Genomic DNA, 15,810 nt, shown 5'->3' on the forward strand with positions numbered 1-15,810 from the left:
AATGTGTTTGATTGAACAGATAACACAAAATTGTATACTCTTTTCTTTGTCAAACCTTTGATGTCGTGATTTGATTCTATGCTGTGTAGCATATCTCTCGTTTAAATGCTTTGACCCATTTGGAGGGAACAAAACTTACTGTATATGTTTGTAATTTTGTGTGAATAATTTTTGGTAGAAAGGTCAATATGTGAAAATGGTCTGTCTTATTTACTGCATTTGTTTGCTGTTATGTAAACTGCTGATCCTCACTTAGGGCTCTTAGTTATTCTGTATGTAAACGGTGTAGTGGCTCCCCTCGGGAACGGAACTGTGTAGCGCGCGCAAATTGTGGTTGGCCTAGGTGGAAAAGGTGGAACTGATAGTCAGTCGGGGACGAGCAGTCAGTCGGGGACGAGCCACCGGTCGGAATGAGCTACCAAACTGTGCACTGCTATGCAAAGTGTGCATATTGTGCTGATTCCGAGAGAGGCTTTTCTTGCTTCTTTCTAAGGTCTCGGATGGATGGATAATTAGCTGTAACTATTCTGGAATTTGTATCTGTCGTCGCCACCAAGAAATAACAGAGTCCAGCAATTCAGTCTGCGAATCCACCTACCAACATGCATTTGCCACCACGTTGCGCAATCACTGTAAAGCAATACTATAATGATGTACAGTGAAGGATCAGCTTAATGGATGTGTTATTGTGCTCAAGTATAAGGTAATTTATATCTAAATTTATGTACCAACCTTGATTTTCTCCTCATCATAACACCTCTCAGGTTCCTCTCCGTTTGAGCTAAAGTGATATCCGAGTGTCCTTACTAAAAGAAGTTAAAGCCTAGAGTTTGCTAGTTAATGCCTTTTGAACATAGTGAAGAGAAAGTTAAAGTTAATGTGACAAGAGAGTGAGTTAAAGTTATTGATGCTTGCTGAAATAATTTTCCTAGTAAAACTGCTTATTTAAAGTGTTGTTGCTAACTTCAATATTAAAAGTTCTTAAGACTGAGGCTTATAAGACAAACGATCACATTATTGTCTGCAGTAAATTCTTAAAGGTGAGTCAGTTCTTGCAATTCGGTCAGTATTGTGTTTCGCTGTAGTAAAAGTGAGAAAGCTGCAGTTGTTGAACATTATATATTCAAGTTTGCTAAGTGTTTGTGTATCTTGTGTATTATAAGTGCATGTTAATAGTAATGTTATAAAGACCATTCACTTTATGTTTCGGTATCTCTTATAATTTTTGCAAATAGTTTGTGCTGCTCCAGTTGTTAGCTTCAGTCTTAAAACATATGTGTGTCAGAGTTCATTGCACTCGCGTGTGGCTAAGTCTAGGTTAAGTTTGTCCATTATAGTTACTTATACCTACTTTCATAAACGAGAACATTAATCTTTCTCTTGCCTAATTAGGCTGGCGACCGTTTCCCTTATTCTGTAAACAATATAGCTAGGCTAAATTTTGTTTGTTACTATTCCAATATGTACGTAATTTTGACTTTCATTTCCGATAAGCCACTTCCGTTAGGAACAACACGGTCAACATAACAAAATTCCTCTCAGAGGGTAACACTGCTCTGTTGCTTTATACCATAATTGCTATAACAAAATAATTCTGTTTTGCAAACTGCCTCCAGTTTTGAGGTTAAGGTATAACAGTAGCAGACAGGAGTGTTATAAGTATACGATATTTTGTCATATATTACCTTTCACGTAGTGTGTGTGTGTGTGTGTGTGTGTGTGTGTGTGTGTGTGTGTGTGAGTCTGGGCAATTTTCCCTGATATTTATTTCGTTTCTTTCCGCCCCAGTTATAGATTTATATCATAACAGCGTTCTCCATCTCTGAATACACAACTTTTGATTCCCCTCGTAACCTTAGGGGGCTGATAAGATCGCCGTTCAGCATCCTAAACTACTAATCGCGATAGTCATCATCTCATAAACCTACTTTCCTCGGCTTCAATGCTGTTTATGAACATGCTAGGCTTAAAATAGGATTTGCTTTTAACTTGTTTTTAATTTTTTTTTCTACGGCTGTTGGCTTCTTAATGTTGCTGAACAACAACGCACTAACAACACCTCAAAAAATGTTCAAATGTGTGTTAATTCCTAAGGGACCAAACTGTGTCCCCTAGAACTTAGAACTACTTAAACCTAACTAAACTAAGGACATCACACACATCCATGCCCGAGGCAGGATTCGAACCTGCGACAGTAGCGGTCGCGCGGTTCCAGACTGTAGCGCCTAGAACCGCTCGACCATCCCGGCCGGCAGGGGCAGTTGAATCGGCCTGTATACTCAAGTTGAAGCGCTTACTAAATGCAATCAGTGTCTTAAGAATCGCGTGTAAGGTACTTTAATATACAGGTGTTTACCGATACGAGAAACAGAAGATGTGTGAAACTGGAAGTGTGATACGTAACCCAACATCACGCTGAAAGGTACGAGGGACGGCAAGTTAATGTTCACTGGGTTGCTACTCGTACGAAATAAAACGCAACACGTCCCAGCCGCTCTTCGGTAACGGTGCTCACAAGAAAAATATTTCCCGCGACAGAAATCCCCGAGCGACAAAGTTGCCTTTTATCGCGATATACGGGGCAGTTTCCAATACGAAGAACAAATCGACGGCGCACTTGGTGGGCTATTTCTCGCCGTATCTGATACGCGGCGCAGGAGCGCGGCTATCTGCGAGGGTCTGGTCTACGGGGAGAGAGAACCGTCTCCGGAAAGTGTACTCACCCCTCTCCTCCCCCCCCCCCCCCTTCTTTGGCCCGCGATACTAGAGGCGCCAAATGAAAGGGCGGGCAGCAGACCGCACCCGCCGTCCTAAATTTGAGCGCCGGCGAGTTCGGAAATCGAATCCCGACAGTGCCAGTATCTCACGGTGACCGCCGTAAAGTTGGAAATTTAAGTCCGCAAGCTGCTGTTGCGGGCCTCCGAGTGCGGTCTACAGCGGCGGACGATAATGAAATCCGGTATCACGCATTGTGGCTGCCGGAGGTTGTATTTCGTAGCACTTGGTGTCTTTTTTCCGCTTTTTGCGTATTTTGCTCTAAAGGCAAGCTCCGTTGTTAATGCTTCAGCAATCTGCGTTGGACGGGCGCCTGACAAATGAACGGGCGCACAGTATTTATTGCGTTCGAAGAAGCAACTGAGATTACGAGATAAGTTCTGTTTCAACGTTACGTAACTTACACGTTTCGCAAAGAGTACACTATACGAGGGATACCCATAGGGTTTTAATTATCACCTCGGAAAAATAAACTTACGTAAACAATTTCTTGTTTATCCAGGAACAGGGCTGTAGTCTTATTTCACGCTGAAATCTGCTAACCATTGTATCGCAATCCAAAAAAGTGACCTTCAAACGCGTTTTTCTTGAATGACTTGAAAACCGTCGTCTCCAGCGAAAACGTATCACAGTACAAAATTTAACTACATTAAAGCCGCGCGGGATTAGCCGAGCGGTCTAAAGGCGCTGTAGTCATGGACTGTGCGGCTGATCCCGGCGGAAGTTCGAATCCTCCCTCAGGCATGGATGTGTGTGTTTGTCCTTAGGATAATTTAGGTTAAGTAGTAAGCTTAGGGACTGATGACCTTAGTAGTTAAGTCCCATAAGATTTCACACACATTTGAACATTTTTTGAACTACATTAAATTTCCGACAAAAGGGTCCTGTTCATACCGCTAGAGGAGCGAAGACATTATCACGCAGCCGGCGGATAAAGTGGAGTTGAATTGAGGGAATTTGTTTCAGCTACTCTTCGACACTGAGTGTGTGGAGAGGGGGTGTGGGGGGCGGGGGGTTATAACCAGGAATGTGCACACGAACCTGCAATAACTACATATCTTAATATTTTCTCCGTTATAACTAACATTTTTTGACTATCCCTCGTACCTGAATCATTGCAACAGGGCAAACGTTATGCTGTAGTCACGGTAACGGTTAGCCATTGACGAAGGGAAACGATTTGCGAATTCATTCATGTCGGTCGTTTGTTTGTTTCTGATATTGATAGACACGAGATAATTTGAACATACGGTCCGAATAAGGTGTATTATTGGGTGCCATATGGTCAGGATATCCCAGATTCAATTTCGAGTTTATTTTAATTATAGTGTTGTTGTCTTCTTTTGGAAGGCTTTTTACTTGCCAAAATCGTAAGGAAGGATACGATGGTCCTACTTTCGATCTGTTAAATGGCCATCTTGAGACATAATAGTAAACAGTGTCTACATCGTTTATTGAAGCGAGACGCTTTTTCATAATCATGTTTACAATTCTAAACCCAAAAATTTTAGAACTACAAACATGATTCCGACAAAACACCTTGCTTCAATAATCGATTTATACACTTATTTCTATTATGTGACTGAAAATGGCCATTTACTGGCCGAAATTTGTAGCCATTGAATCCTTAAGTGCGATATTCACAAATAAGGTTTTCCAAAAGCAGACTACAACACTTTATTTAAAGATGGCTTCCATAATACTGACAATGTCAGGAAATTATATTTTACTTATTATTTAACGTATTGAACATGAAACAATTGTGTGATTATTTGTACTGTGGAGATGGATGAAATGGTTATTTTGCGATTCAGGTTCTTTTTAACAGTTAGTAACAACTGGCACTTGTCTGTGCTGCGATTGACCGAGAGAGAAAAGAGCGAGCAAACGCCATATTCGACTCCATAACTCCGAATTCTGTGTGCAGTATATGATGTTTTCTGCGTTATATTTTACGTGTAATAAAGTACTGCATTTCGTCGCTAGTGTATTCTTAAGATATATTCTGTTCTACTTTCCTTGTCCTGTGGCCCTGAAAAGAGTCATTTAGATGTAAATTTGATTCATTGTGTGCTACAGCTAGGAGATCTTACTCTGAAGGTACGCCTGGCCGCCAGATCACTGTCGCTCGTTCAACACCACGCAGGTGTCACTTCAGGGTATTTTAAGGTTACACCTGTGGACGTCAGCAGTGTTGTCAACCTGGTTTCCGCAGTGGTAAGACAAAATCGCGGCCAGTATTTCATCGTCTCGAGAAAGGCTATTCCAGATGAAATCGTCCTTTCGTTGGAAATTGATATGGCGTGTCGGACAGTGAATTATTTTCAAAACATTCAATAACCGTCGTATACAATTCGCTTAAAGTATTCTTTCGGACATGCTTCATTTGTTTGCGGTGGAGTTGCCTTAGGATAAAGAAAAGTTCATAGTTTCGAAAGTGTGACATAGATGATTGCCCAAAATGAGAAGATTTTGTATCAAGGGTTCCTTTTTATTGCAGTTTATCATTAGTTTGGAAGCAATTTTAAACATTTTTTTTAAATTTTGATTTTTGTATGATAGAGGACCTGTTATGACATCACAGTGTACTCGTATTTAGGTTTGGCTTTTGACTGAGAATGAGTTTCGACGAAATGAATGCCGTGAGGTTTACTATTCTGTGAGTTTGTGGTTCAAATGGCTCTGAGCACTATGGGACTTAACATCTGAGGTCATCAGTCCCCTAGAACTTAGAACTACTTAAACCCAACTAACCTAATGACATCACACACATCCATGCCCGAGGCAGGATCCGAATCTGCGACCGTAGCGGTCACGCGGTTCCAGACTGAAGCGCCTAGAACCACACGGCCACACCAGCCGGCTGAGTTTGTGGGTTTGCTTTTTATTCTGTCATGGTGTTAGCCACTATTGCAATATCACAGGCTTTTATAGGCTACTGTCAGTGTCACGCTTCAAAAAATAATTTAAAAAAATGAGGGCCCGAAACAGAACACTGTGATACATCGCCTCTGTTTATTTCAAATGCTCTGTTCACGTTTGACGACAATGTGGTCAACATTCTACACTCCTGGAAATGGAAAAAAGAACACATTGACACCGGTGTGTCAGACCCACCATACTTGCTCCGGACACTGCGAGAGGGCTGTACAAGCAATGATCACACGCACGGCACAGCGGACACACCAGGAACCGCGGTGTTGGCCGTCGAATGGCGCTAGCTGCGCAGCATTTGTGCACCGCCGCCGTCAGTGTCAGCCAGTTTGCCGTGGCATACGGAGCTCCATCGCAGTCTTTAACACTGGTAGCATGCCGCGACAGCGTGGACGTGAACCGTATGTGCAGTTGACGGACTTTGAGCGAGGGCGTACAGTGGGCATGCGGGAGGCCGGGTGGACGTACCGCCGAATTGCTCAACACGTGGGGCGTGAGGTCTCCACAGTACATCGATGTTGTCGCCAGTGGTCGGCGGAAGGTGCACGTGCCCGTCGACCTGGGACCGGACCGCAGCGACGCACGGATGCACGCCAAGACCGTAGGATCCTACGCAGTGCCGTAGGGGACCGCACCGCAACTTCCCAGCAAATTAGGGACACTGTTGCTCCCGGGTATCGGCGAGGACCATTCGCAACCGTCTCCATGAAGCTGGGCTACGGTCCCGCACACCGTTAGGCCGTCTTCCGCTCACGCCCCAACATCGTGCAGCCCGCCTGCAGTGGTGTCGTGACAGGCGTGAATGGAGGGGCGAATGGAGACGTGTCGTCTTCAGCGATGAGAGTCGCTTCTGCCTTGGTGCCAATGATGGTCGTATGTGTGTTTGGCGCCGTGCAGGTGAGCGCCACAATCAGGACTGCATACGACCGAGGCACACAGGGCCAACACCCGGCATCATGGTGTGGGGAGCGATCTCCTACACTGGCCGTACACCACTGGTGATCGTCGAGGGGACACTGAATAGTGCACGGTACATCCAAACCGTCATCGAACCCATCGTTCTACCATTCCTAGACCGGCAAGGGAACTTGCTGTTCCAACAGGACAATGCACGTCCGCATGTATCCCGTGCCACCCAACGTGCTCTAGAAGGTGTAAGTCAACTACCCTGGCCAGCAAGATCTCCGGATCTGTCCCCCATTGAGCATGTTTGGGACTGGATGAAGCGTCGTCTCACGCGGTCTGCACGTCCAGCACGAACGCTGGTCCAACTGAGGCGCCAGGTGGAAATGGCATGGCAAGCCGTTCCACAGGACTACATCCAGCATCTCTACGATCGTCTCCATGGGAGAATAGCAGCCTGCATTGCTGCGAAAGGTGGATACACACTGTACTAGTGCCGACATTGTGCATGCTCTGTTGCCTGTGTCTATGTGCCTGTGGTTCTGTCAGTGTGATCATGTGATGTATCTGACCCCAGGAATGTGTCAATAAAGTTTCCCCTTCCTGGGACAATGAATTCACGGTGTTCTTATTTCAATTTCCAGGAGTGTATTTAGGTACTGATTCTTTAATGAGCATGATCTGAGTAGGGTTGCTAGTGATGAGAAAACGGTAAGGAGCATGTACTACATACGCAAACCAGGTTGACGCTCGGCGCTGTGGCTGATGGGAGTGACTGTGCATGGGAAATGTCTTTACGGTCGCTCCCATAAGCCGCCGCTCCGGGTGTCAACTTAGTTTGCGCGTACAGTAATAACTTTATTTCTTAGTACGATCAAGGCTATTAAATTTTTTAGCAAATCACATGGCGGCCGCTCATGTGTCTGTTGTTGTCGGTATTGCTGCCACACACGTTGAAGTTAGCGGTTCTTATTCTTTCTCCCTCCGACTGCGAAGTTTGATCTGTGATCAAGTTTGTTAATACGCAAAACACAGCGGTGATCGAAATTTCTGACGTGTCAGGCGGACGGGCCGAAGTCGTGAGCAAACACATGGTACGTCGCAGGTGTAGCCAATTTTCCGAAGGTCGCCACAAAGTGTCCGTATTGAGGACGGCCGTGAGCAGTCGCCACTCGTCAGCGAGGACCTTGTGCAGACGGTGCATCAGCGCATTATGGACACCCGTCGCTCCACGATTTTCTGCAGATTTCGCGATTCTTGTTGCATAAAACTGTCACTAAGGACCTGCTGTTCAAAATTGTGCGTGCCAGGTGGTTGCCGATAAACCCAAACACTAAATAGGTCGCATAGAAGCAGCGTCGATATTTTCGTCACGGTACTATGGTGACAACGAGTTCCTCGACGAGATTGTCTCGAGCGATGAGATTTTACTACGGAAACCAAGCAGAAGGCGATTTATTGGTTTCACAGTGCAGCTCCGTTCAAGACTAAGTGGAGATTATATTGGTACAAAAGGTGTTGAGTATGGTGTTCTGGTACAGGAAGGGCAGTCTACTCATTGACTTCCTGCCCAGAGTGAAACAGTGAACGCTGGCCATTACTGCAAAACACTGCGGAATCTACGGCTCTCCATTCAGTACAAGAGAACTGAAATGGCCAGTGCAAGTGTTGCGGTGATCTCTGTGACAATGCGCGCCCACACACGGCTGGCATACAACTACTGTTCTGAAGGAGATCGGGTGGGAGCTATTTGATCATCAGCCGTTCAGTCCTGGTCTTGCTCCGAGCTACTTCCATCTATTCACGCGCCTCAAGAAATTCCTGTCCTTCCGTCAGCACTTCCACAATGAAGAAGAGTGGAGAAGATAGTCACACGCTGTTTCTATACCCAGGAGGCAGATTTCAACGACTTCAGTGTTTTCACTGCTCTAATGCGGCCCGCCAATAATTTCTCTCCTGCACCAACCTCTTCATTTCCGATTAGCACTTGTAAGCTACGTCCTCAATTATTTGCTACTTGCATCCCAGTCTCTGTCTTCCGCTACTGTTTTTACCCTCTAAATTTACCTCTAGTACCATGGAAGTTATTTCCTGCTGTCTTAACACTTGTTCCAAGCGTATCATCCTGTTCCTCCTGCTCGACAGCGTTTCCCCTACATTCCTTTCGTCACCGATAATGCGGAGAACCTCATCACTTCTTATCTTATTAGTACGCTTGTTTTCTAACATACTTCTTAGCACCACATCTCAAACGCTTCGATTCTCTTCTGTTCCGGTTTTCACACTGTGTACGGTTCATTACGATAGAAGTACAACGTTGTGCTCCAAAAGCACACATTCTTCCAAATTTCATCCTCACATTGAGGCTTATATTTGATACCAGTAGACTTCCCATGGCCAGGAATGCCTTCTTTGCCCTTGTTAGTCTGACTTTTACGTCCTTGTTCCCTCGTTCGCAATGGGTTGCTTTGCTTCCAAGGCAGTAGAATTCCTAAACTTCGTGGTCACCAGATTTAATGTTAAGTGTCTCGCTATTCTCATTTCTGACACTTCTCGTTACTTCTGTCTTTTTTAGGTTTACTGTCAGTCCATATTATGTTCTCAGTAGACTTCATTCCATTCAACAGATCCTGTAATTCTTCACTTTCATCGAGGACGCCAATGCCATTGGCGAATCTTTTAACTGATATCTTTTCAGCCTGACTTTTAATCTCAATCTTGAACCATTCTTTTATTTCCGTCGTTGCTTCTTCTATGTGTAGATTGAACAGTAGGGGTGAAAGACTGTATCAAAGCTTAACATCGTTTCCAATCTCAGCTCCTCGTTCTTGGTCATACAGTCTTATTTTTCCCTCTTGGTCCTTGTACACCCGCCTTTCCCAATAGCGTCCTCCTATTTTTCTCAGAATTTCGATCATAGAAATACAAAAATTGATAACACGTTATTACAAGTACCTCAATTCGGGTGACGATTATGTATAGAAATAACTGAAAATGTGCTGTGTCTGTTGACAGTTAACTTTTTCGTGTAACTACACTGACGGAAAAAAATATCGCAACACCAAGAAGAAGTTGTGCGGAGGAATAGTTGGTAGACATGTTTCTACGTCTGAAAGACCATGTCCATTAAAATTCCGCGGCAATCGCATAAGAGTGGCGCTTGCAGAGCCACTTCGAGAATGAAAATCAGGTTTGCTGTAAATGCACGCTGTAATGGTCGTGAGCGTTACGTACCTTTGACATTGGGCCTGGTGATTTGATGTTAGTCAAGAATGCCTTTAAGGGCAACAAAGACGCCATTGTCAACACTTTACTGAGTTTCAATGAGGTCGAATAATAGGGCTACGAGAAGCTGTATGTACCATCTAAGACATTGCAGAGAGACTTGGCAGGAATGTAGCCACTGTAAGTGATTGCTGGCAGCGGTAGTCACGATAATATACGGTCGCAAGAAGACCGGGCACCGGACTGCCAAATGACTCTGCCGAGAGGGTAGACCATTGTGTTCGGCGAATGGCTCTAGCGCATCGTACTGCAACTGTAAGCAGCAATATGAGCAGCAGTTAGCATCACAGTCACACAACAAACTGTTACAATTCGGTTACTTCAAGGACTTCTCCGAGCGAGACGCCCTGCAGCATGCATTCCACTGACCCCAAACCGTCGCCATTTGCAACTTTAGTGACGTCAAGCGAGAACTCATTGTAGGGCAAGGTGGAGGTGTGCTGTATTTTCTGATGAAAGCTTGTTCTGCCTCGGTGCCAGTGATGGCCGTGTGTTGGTTAGAAGGAGATCAGTTGAGGGCCTGCAACCAACCTGTCTGCATGCTAGACACACTTGGAGTTAAAGTCTGGGGTGCGATTTCGTATAACAACAGGAACACTCTCGGGGTTATCTCAAGCACAGTGACTGCAAATGTGTACTTTAGTCTGGTGATTCGACCTGTTGTGCTGCAGTTCATGTTTGCAGGGGGTGTTTTCCAAAAGGATAGTGCTCACCCACACACCGATGTTGTAGCCCAACATGCTGTACAGAATGTAGCCGTATCGATCACCAGGTCTGTCTCAAATCTAGCACATAAGGGACAACATTGGATAACAAGAATGAGATATCCACTCTGCAGCGGAGTGTGCGCTGATAGGAAACTTCCTGGCAGATTAAAACTGTGTGCCGGACCGAGACTCGAACTCGGGACCTTTGTCTTTCGTGGGCAAGTGCTCCACCAAGTGAGCTACCCAAGCACGACTCACGCCCCGTCCTCACAGCTTTACTTCTGCCAGTACCTCGTCTCCTACCTTACAAACTTTACAGAAGCTCTACTGCGGACTTCTGTAAAGTTTGAAAGGGAGGAGACGAGGTACTGGCAGAAATAAAGCTGTGAGGACGGGCCATGAGTCGTGTTTGGGTAGCTCAGTTGGTAGAGCACTTGCCCGCGAAAGGCAAAGGTCCCGAGTTCGAGTCTCGGTCCAGCACACAGTTTTAATCTGCCAGGAAGTTTCATATCAGCGCACATTCCGCTGCAGAGTGGAAATCGCATTCTGGAAACATCCCCCAGGCTGTGGCGAAGCCATGTCTCCGCAGTATCCTTTCTTTCAGGAGTGTTAGTTCTCCAAGGTTCGCCGGAGAGCTTCTGTAAAGTTTGGAGGGTAGGAGACGAGGTACTGGCAGAAGTAAAGCTGTGAGGACGGGGCGTGAGTCGTGCTTGGGTAGCTCAGTTGGTAGAGCACTTGCCCGCGAAAGGCAAAGGTCCAGAGTTCGAGTCTCGGTCTGGCACACAATATTAATCTGTCTAGAAGTTTCATATTAGTGCACACTCTGCTAAAGAGTGAAAATTTCATTCTGGAAAAATCCTTTTACCTTATTTTTTAAAGACCTTTTCAGTGCAACCATGGCTATTGCCAAAAAAGATCTTAAACATACGAAAAAATTGGGCAGACAACTTCAAAGATTTCCAGAACTTCAACAAAAAGCCATATCAAATCCTATGAAACTGGCAAAATACAATGATCTTTAAAAGCTTCTCATTTTCATCCCCCCCCCCCCCCCAAATTCACCACAAATTCTACAAAGAGTAAAAGCATGTAGCAGTGCCAGGAAAGGAAGGAAAAGAAGAGAAAGAAAAGCAATATGAAGGGAATGGTAATGATGAAGAAAAGCTAAACTGTGAGTGACCAGATCAAATTTATTTTATTGATTCTGATCAAGACTAAAAGGCCTCCTAATAAATAGAAAGACAACCATTGTTATTTATCATGTATTATTGTTTCAGGTCCTAAAATGCTTCGCTGTGGTATTGCCTTTCTGTTCTCACATTATCATCATATTAATATTGTAAGAATTTCCCAAAATATGTTGAAGAACTCATTGTTTCCTCTTTAATTCAGCATTTTCACTTAGAGGCCAACAGTGGTAAGTGCAGCACACTATCAGAAATGTGCTGATAGTAGCAATACCATTAGTTGAATAATGCTAGTTTTTGGAAAGAGATAAACAAAACCTTAGTGATGATAAAAGAAATAAATAAAAAGGTGCAATAAGCATGGAACTCTATTCCACAAACTGACATCCAGCACCTATACAACACAATGAATGCGCGTCTACGCCCCTGCATTCAACATTCTGGTGGTTGCACCGCTTATTAATGTACCAGAATTCACATTTGCAATGGCTTATCGAGGGCTTACATTATCTTGTTGATCTTGTAATGTTACTCGCCAACTTATGTTACCTAAACAAATATATTCTCGAAATTTCGTTACTCTATGTTAGTTATCTTTTTTGTTACCATTTTTATCCCGTCAGTGTAAGTTTCTTTTTTTTATTTGAATCTTAATTTCTGTCACCATGCACAAAGGACTAAATAAGCATCTTATGTCAATGCAAACAGAAGATTGTTTACTTATATCAGAAACAGTGGGACCCGAAATAGAGCCCTGCGGTACAACATGTATGGCAGCTTTACATAGATGTTACCAGTCCAGCTGAAGTGTCATGCAGGTTTTAACAGACGCAACAGCTGGGGTCAGGCACGAGAGTAGCGTCCCTCCACCCGCCCGTGGCGCCTCCCACATTAGGCAGAACCGCCCCGCCGTAAATTCGGCAGAAACAGAGCGGCCGTCTTCAGGCATCCCCGCTGCAGCGCCGTCTACGCCGGGTCCCGGCGTGCGCGCCCGAGTTACATGGCAGTGTCTCCAGTGTCCGCCCACCCATTTTATAGGCGTGTTTTAAGACGCGCGCTTCCCCCCCATAAAATTCATTGGCTTGAAATAGCTTTTATGAGTTCCGTCCGCCTACCGTTTTCGCGAAAATGTAACGCGGCCGTCCTGGCAATCGCATCGCAGTTTTATGAAGTCGGACTAGTGCGACTTTATGGTCGGTGTCCCCCCCAACGTTATTGTTCCGGAAGTAACGCAGTCCGTCCGTACTAAAATGTATCCACGGATCTAAAACGAGTAACAGCATTTTATTCCGGTCTCCGGTTTCCTCCCTCTTCGCCTTCCTCCCCCCCCCCCTCCTCTCTCCCCCTCTCGACGTCTTCAAGGAATGAAATCGACGGACTAGAAAAGAGCGAACACCTTGTCCAGATGAAACTGGTATTTACTGCAGCATGTGTACTCTGAGCTATAACTTAGTTTTTCCTGTAAATATTCCAAGTTTAAAATGTAAATTTACAACGCAAAAATTGCGCTGCGAAAAAATTGACATCTACGAAACAGAAACATTTAGCTCTATCTCCCAAAACTGGCACAATCGGATTCATGTCAGCATGTAGAATTTGTATTTTGAAGAGATGGAAATTAAGTGAGTGAATCAGCTGTATCACTGTTACGGTATATCTGTTAGCAGGTAAAAGAATTCCTACCTGCAAGTATTCCGTCCATTGAACGTGGAGACAACGGACTCCTTTTCGTACTAGAGGTGTATGTGTTGTCAGATTAAATGGTATTGAAAAGGGACAGAGCGAAAGCTACAGACAAGCAATTAAAAGAATCACTGTACACTCTAGCAAAAAATAAATAAATAAGCGAATAAATAAAAAATTTAAAATGCATCACCTTCAAGGACAAGGTCATTTTATTGATAAGTCCGATGACAGGTAGTTCATCTTGTAGGAGCGTGTGATAACACATTCACATCAGATGAAACACATACGTCTCAGTAAAGGGGCGCTATTACAGTCGCATCAATACATAGTGTACAGTCCTCTGGACTAGATGGGTAGTTCGCGAAATAACAAGTCCAAAGGAACGGTTCACCAAGATGAACGGAACAAGCGAGGAAAGAATTCTAAGGAACGGCCTATCATAGTTCACTTCGGCCCCGGCTTTCTACTTATAGTTCCCGGGAACGGGAAACGGTCGGTCTCGTTCCCGAACGGTACGTCGGCCGGTCTCGTTCCAGCCTCGACCTCTTTCCCGTCTGTCTCGGTCTCGGCCTCGCTCGGCCGGACTCGTCCTTCTTCGCGTGGCCACTCGTCGCAGTTCCACTGCCGACTGCTCATAGTTCAGTATCGAGTTGTTCGTTTCGTTCGCTTCGCATGCCCGTTCTAGATCTGTTTCAAACCTTTTTTGAACTCTGAACATCTGGTTCTTTTACTATTCAATCAGCGTCCACGACCGGTAATAAAAATGTATTTTATAATCACGTAAATTACATAAAAATTACGTGGTATGTAATACATACATTTTTTCAGGTAACAAAACAGCGTATCAGCTTACTTCACTATTTCGATAAACAGCAGAAGAAATACTTGTAAAAAGGCAAAATTTTTTGTTATCACACATGCAAAGGACGTCGGCACGGCACACGCTTTTTTTGATCCAAGGTAAAAGAGCATGTTCATTGTTATGGAAGGCAGACCGACTTAAAACCGAATGAAGCTCGCGCTTCGTAATCGAGTGTATGGTGTGGCATCTTGTAAAGAGAATATGATAACTCCTACAATATTATTTCAGTGGTACAGGGTGGCACACGAAAAATCGGCCACGAGTACTGGACTGTTCATTGTCGCTTACCAGTTGTCATCTTTTGTTTAGAAGTTGTTTGCATTAGCTTATCTGTTATTACTTCACTGCCTAATTATTACATGTTTATTTATTCTGCACGTAGCGGTCAACAAATCGAGCATAATTGGCTAGCAGTCTGTACTCTGGGCCGGGTTTTCGTGCGCCACCTTATATTATTTCACTGCGATCAGCCACATAACGCTACAGTCGGCTATACGAGATGTTGTGCAGAATCAGGAAAATTACAAGTGTATGAGAATTCTGTAATGAATAAAAACTCTGTACTCCAGAGGGGAGGCAAGTGCCCTCTCTGGGCGCCTTCCATCTTCAGTCACCCATGCTACTAATTTTCAGTTTTTCATAAGTAAAAATGAACGGTTCCCAAAATAGAGCGATCACCAGTGAACTAGTTCCCAAGGATGAACGAATTTGCCCATCTCTAGTCTGGTCGCAACGCAGGCGTGTATTCTCGAATGCAAACGATCACAAAGATGCCGAATGGCATCCTGAGATAAACTTGGGCCTTTTGTTCAGGTGGGGCTAAGGTTCTTGCAGGTCCTGGAGAACGAATAAGTTCTCGCTTCATCGCGTCCCATATCTGTTCAGTCGGAGACAGTTCCGGTGATTTTGTTGGCCAGGTCAGTTATTGTACACCACGAAGGAGCATGTCGCATCACAGCAGCCGTATGTGGGCGTGCCTTGCTCTGAGAAAGCACATCACACTCCTCTGGAAGAAAAGGCGGGGATAACAATTTATACAGTATACTGGGCACTGGTTACTTTACCCTGCAGAAACACCAAATGTGAACGCGGCTTGTAATTGATGGCTCCCCACACCATTTAGCCTGGAGTGGAACCTGCGTGTCATGCGCGAATGCACTCTGGAATAGGTAGCTCACCAGGTCTACGGCATGCGTGTGTACACGTCCATCATTCGCATACAGATAAGATCTACTCTCGTCACTGAAGGCAACACAGCGTCATCCCACTCTCCAGTCAACTCTTTCACGACACCAGAGCAGGCAGGCTTGGCGGTGTCATGGCGTCAGTGGCAGCTGGCCAGAGGCATACGTAATCTTCATCTTACTCCTAGCAAATGGGTCTCAATGGTCCCTCATGACGCAGCAGGTGCAATATGTGTCTGGATTTCGTCCCTGGACGATGTTCTTGTCTGTACCAAGGGAACCTGGTC

General features: G+C 44.8%; 1 protein-coding gene and 1 non-coding gene across 2 annotated transcripts in view; both read left to right on the top strand.

Moving 5' to 3' along the window:
* The window catches only part of LOC124805643 (fat-like cadherin-related tumor suppressor homolog), a gene marked incomplete at its 5' end in the record, with an annotated part of 863,745 nt that overhangs the window by 162,373 nt on the left and 685,562 nt on the right, over positions 1 to 15,810 (top strand). The window lies entirely within an intron of this gene.
* Positions 11,012 to 11,086, top strand: Trnas-cga. The gene has a single exon. It is a non-coding gene; the product is annotated as a tRNA-Ser (tRNA).

This window comes from Schistocerca piceifrons, chromosome 7, assembly GCF_021461385.2.
Source record: "Schistocerca piceifrons isolate TAMUIC-IGC-003096 chromosome 7, iqSchPice1.1, whole genome shotgun sequence".
In the NCBI taxonomy this organism is placed as follows: domain Eukaryota; kingdom Metazoa; phylum Arthropoda; class Insecta; order Orthoptera; family Acrididae; genus Schistocerca; species Schistocerca piceifrons.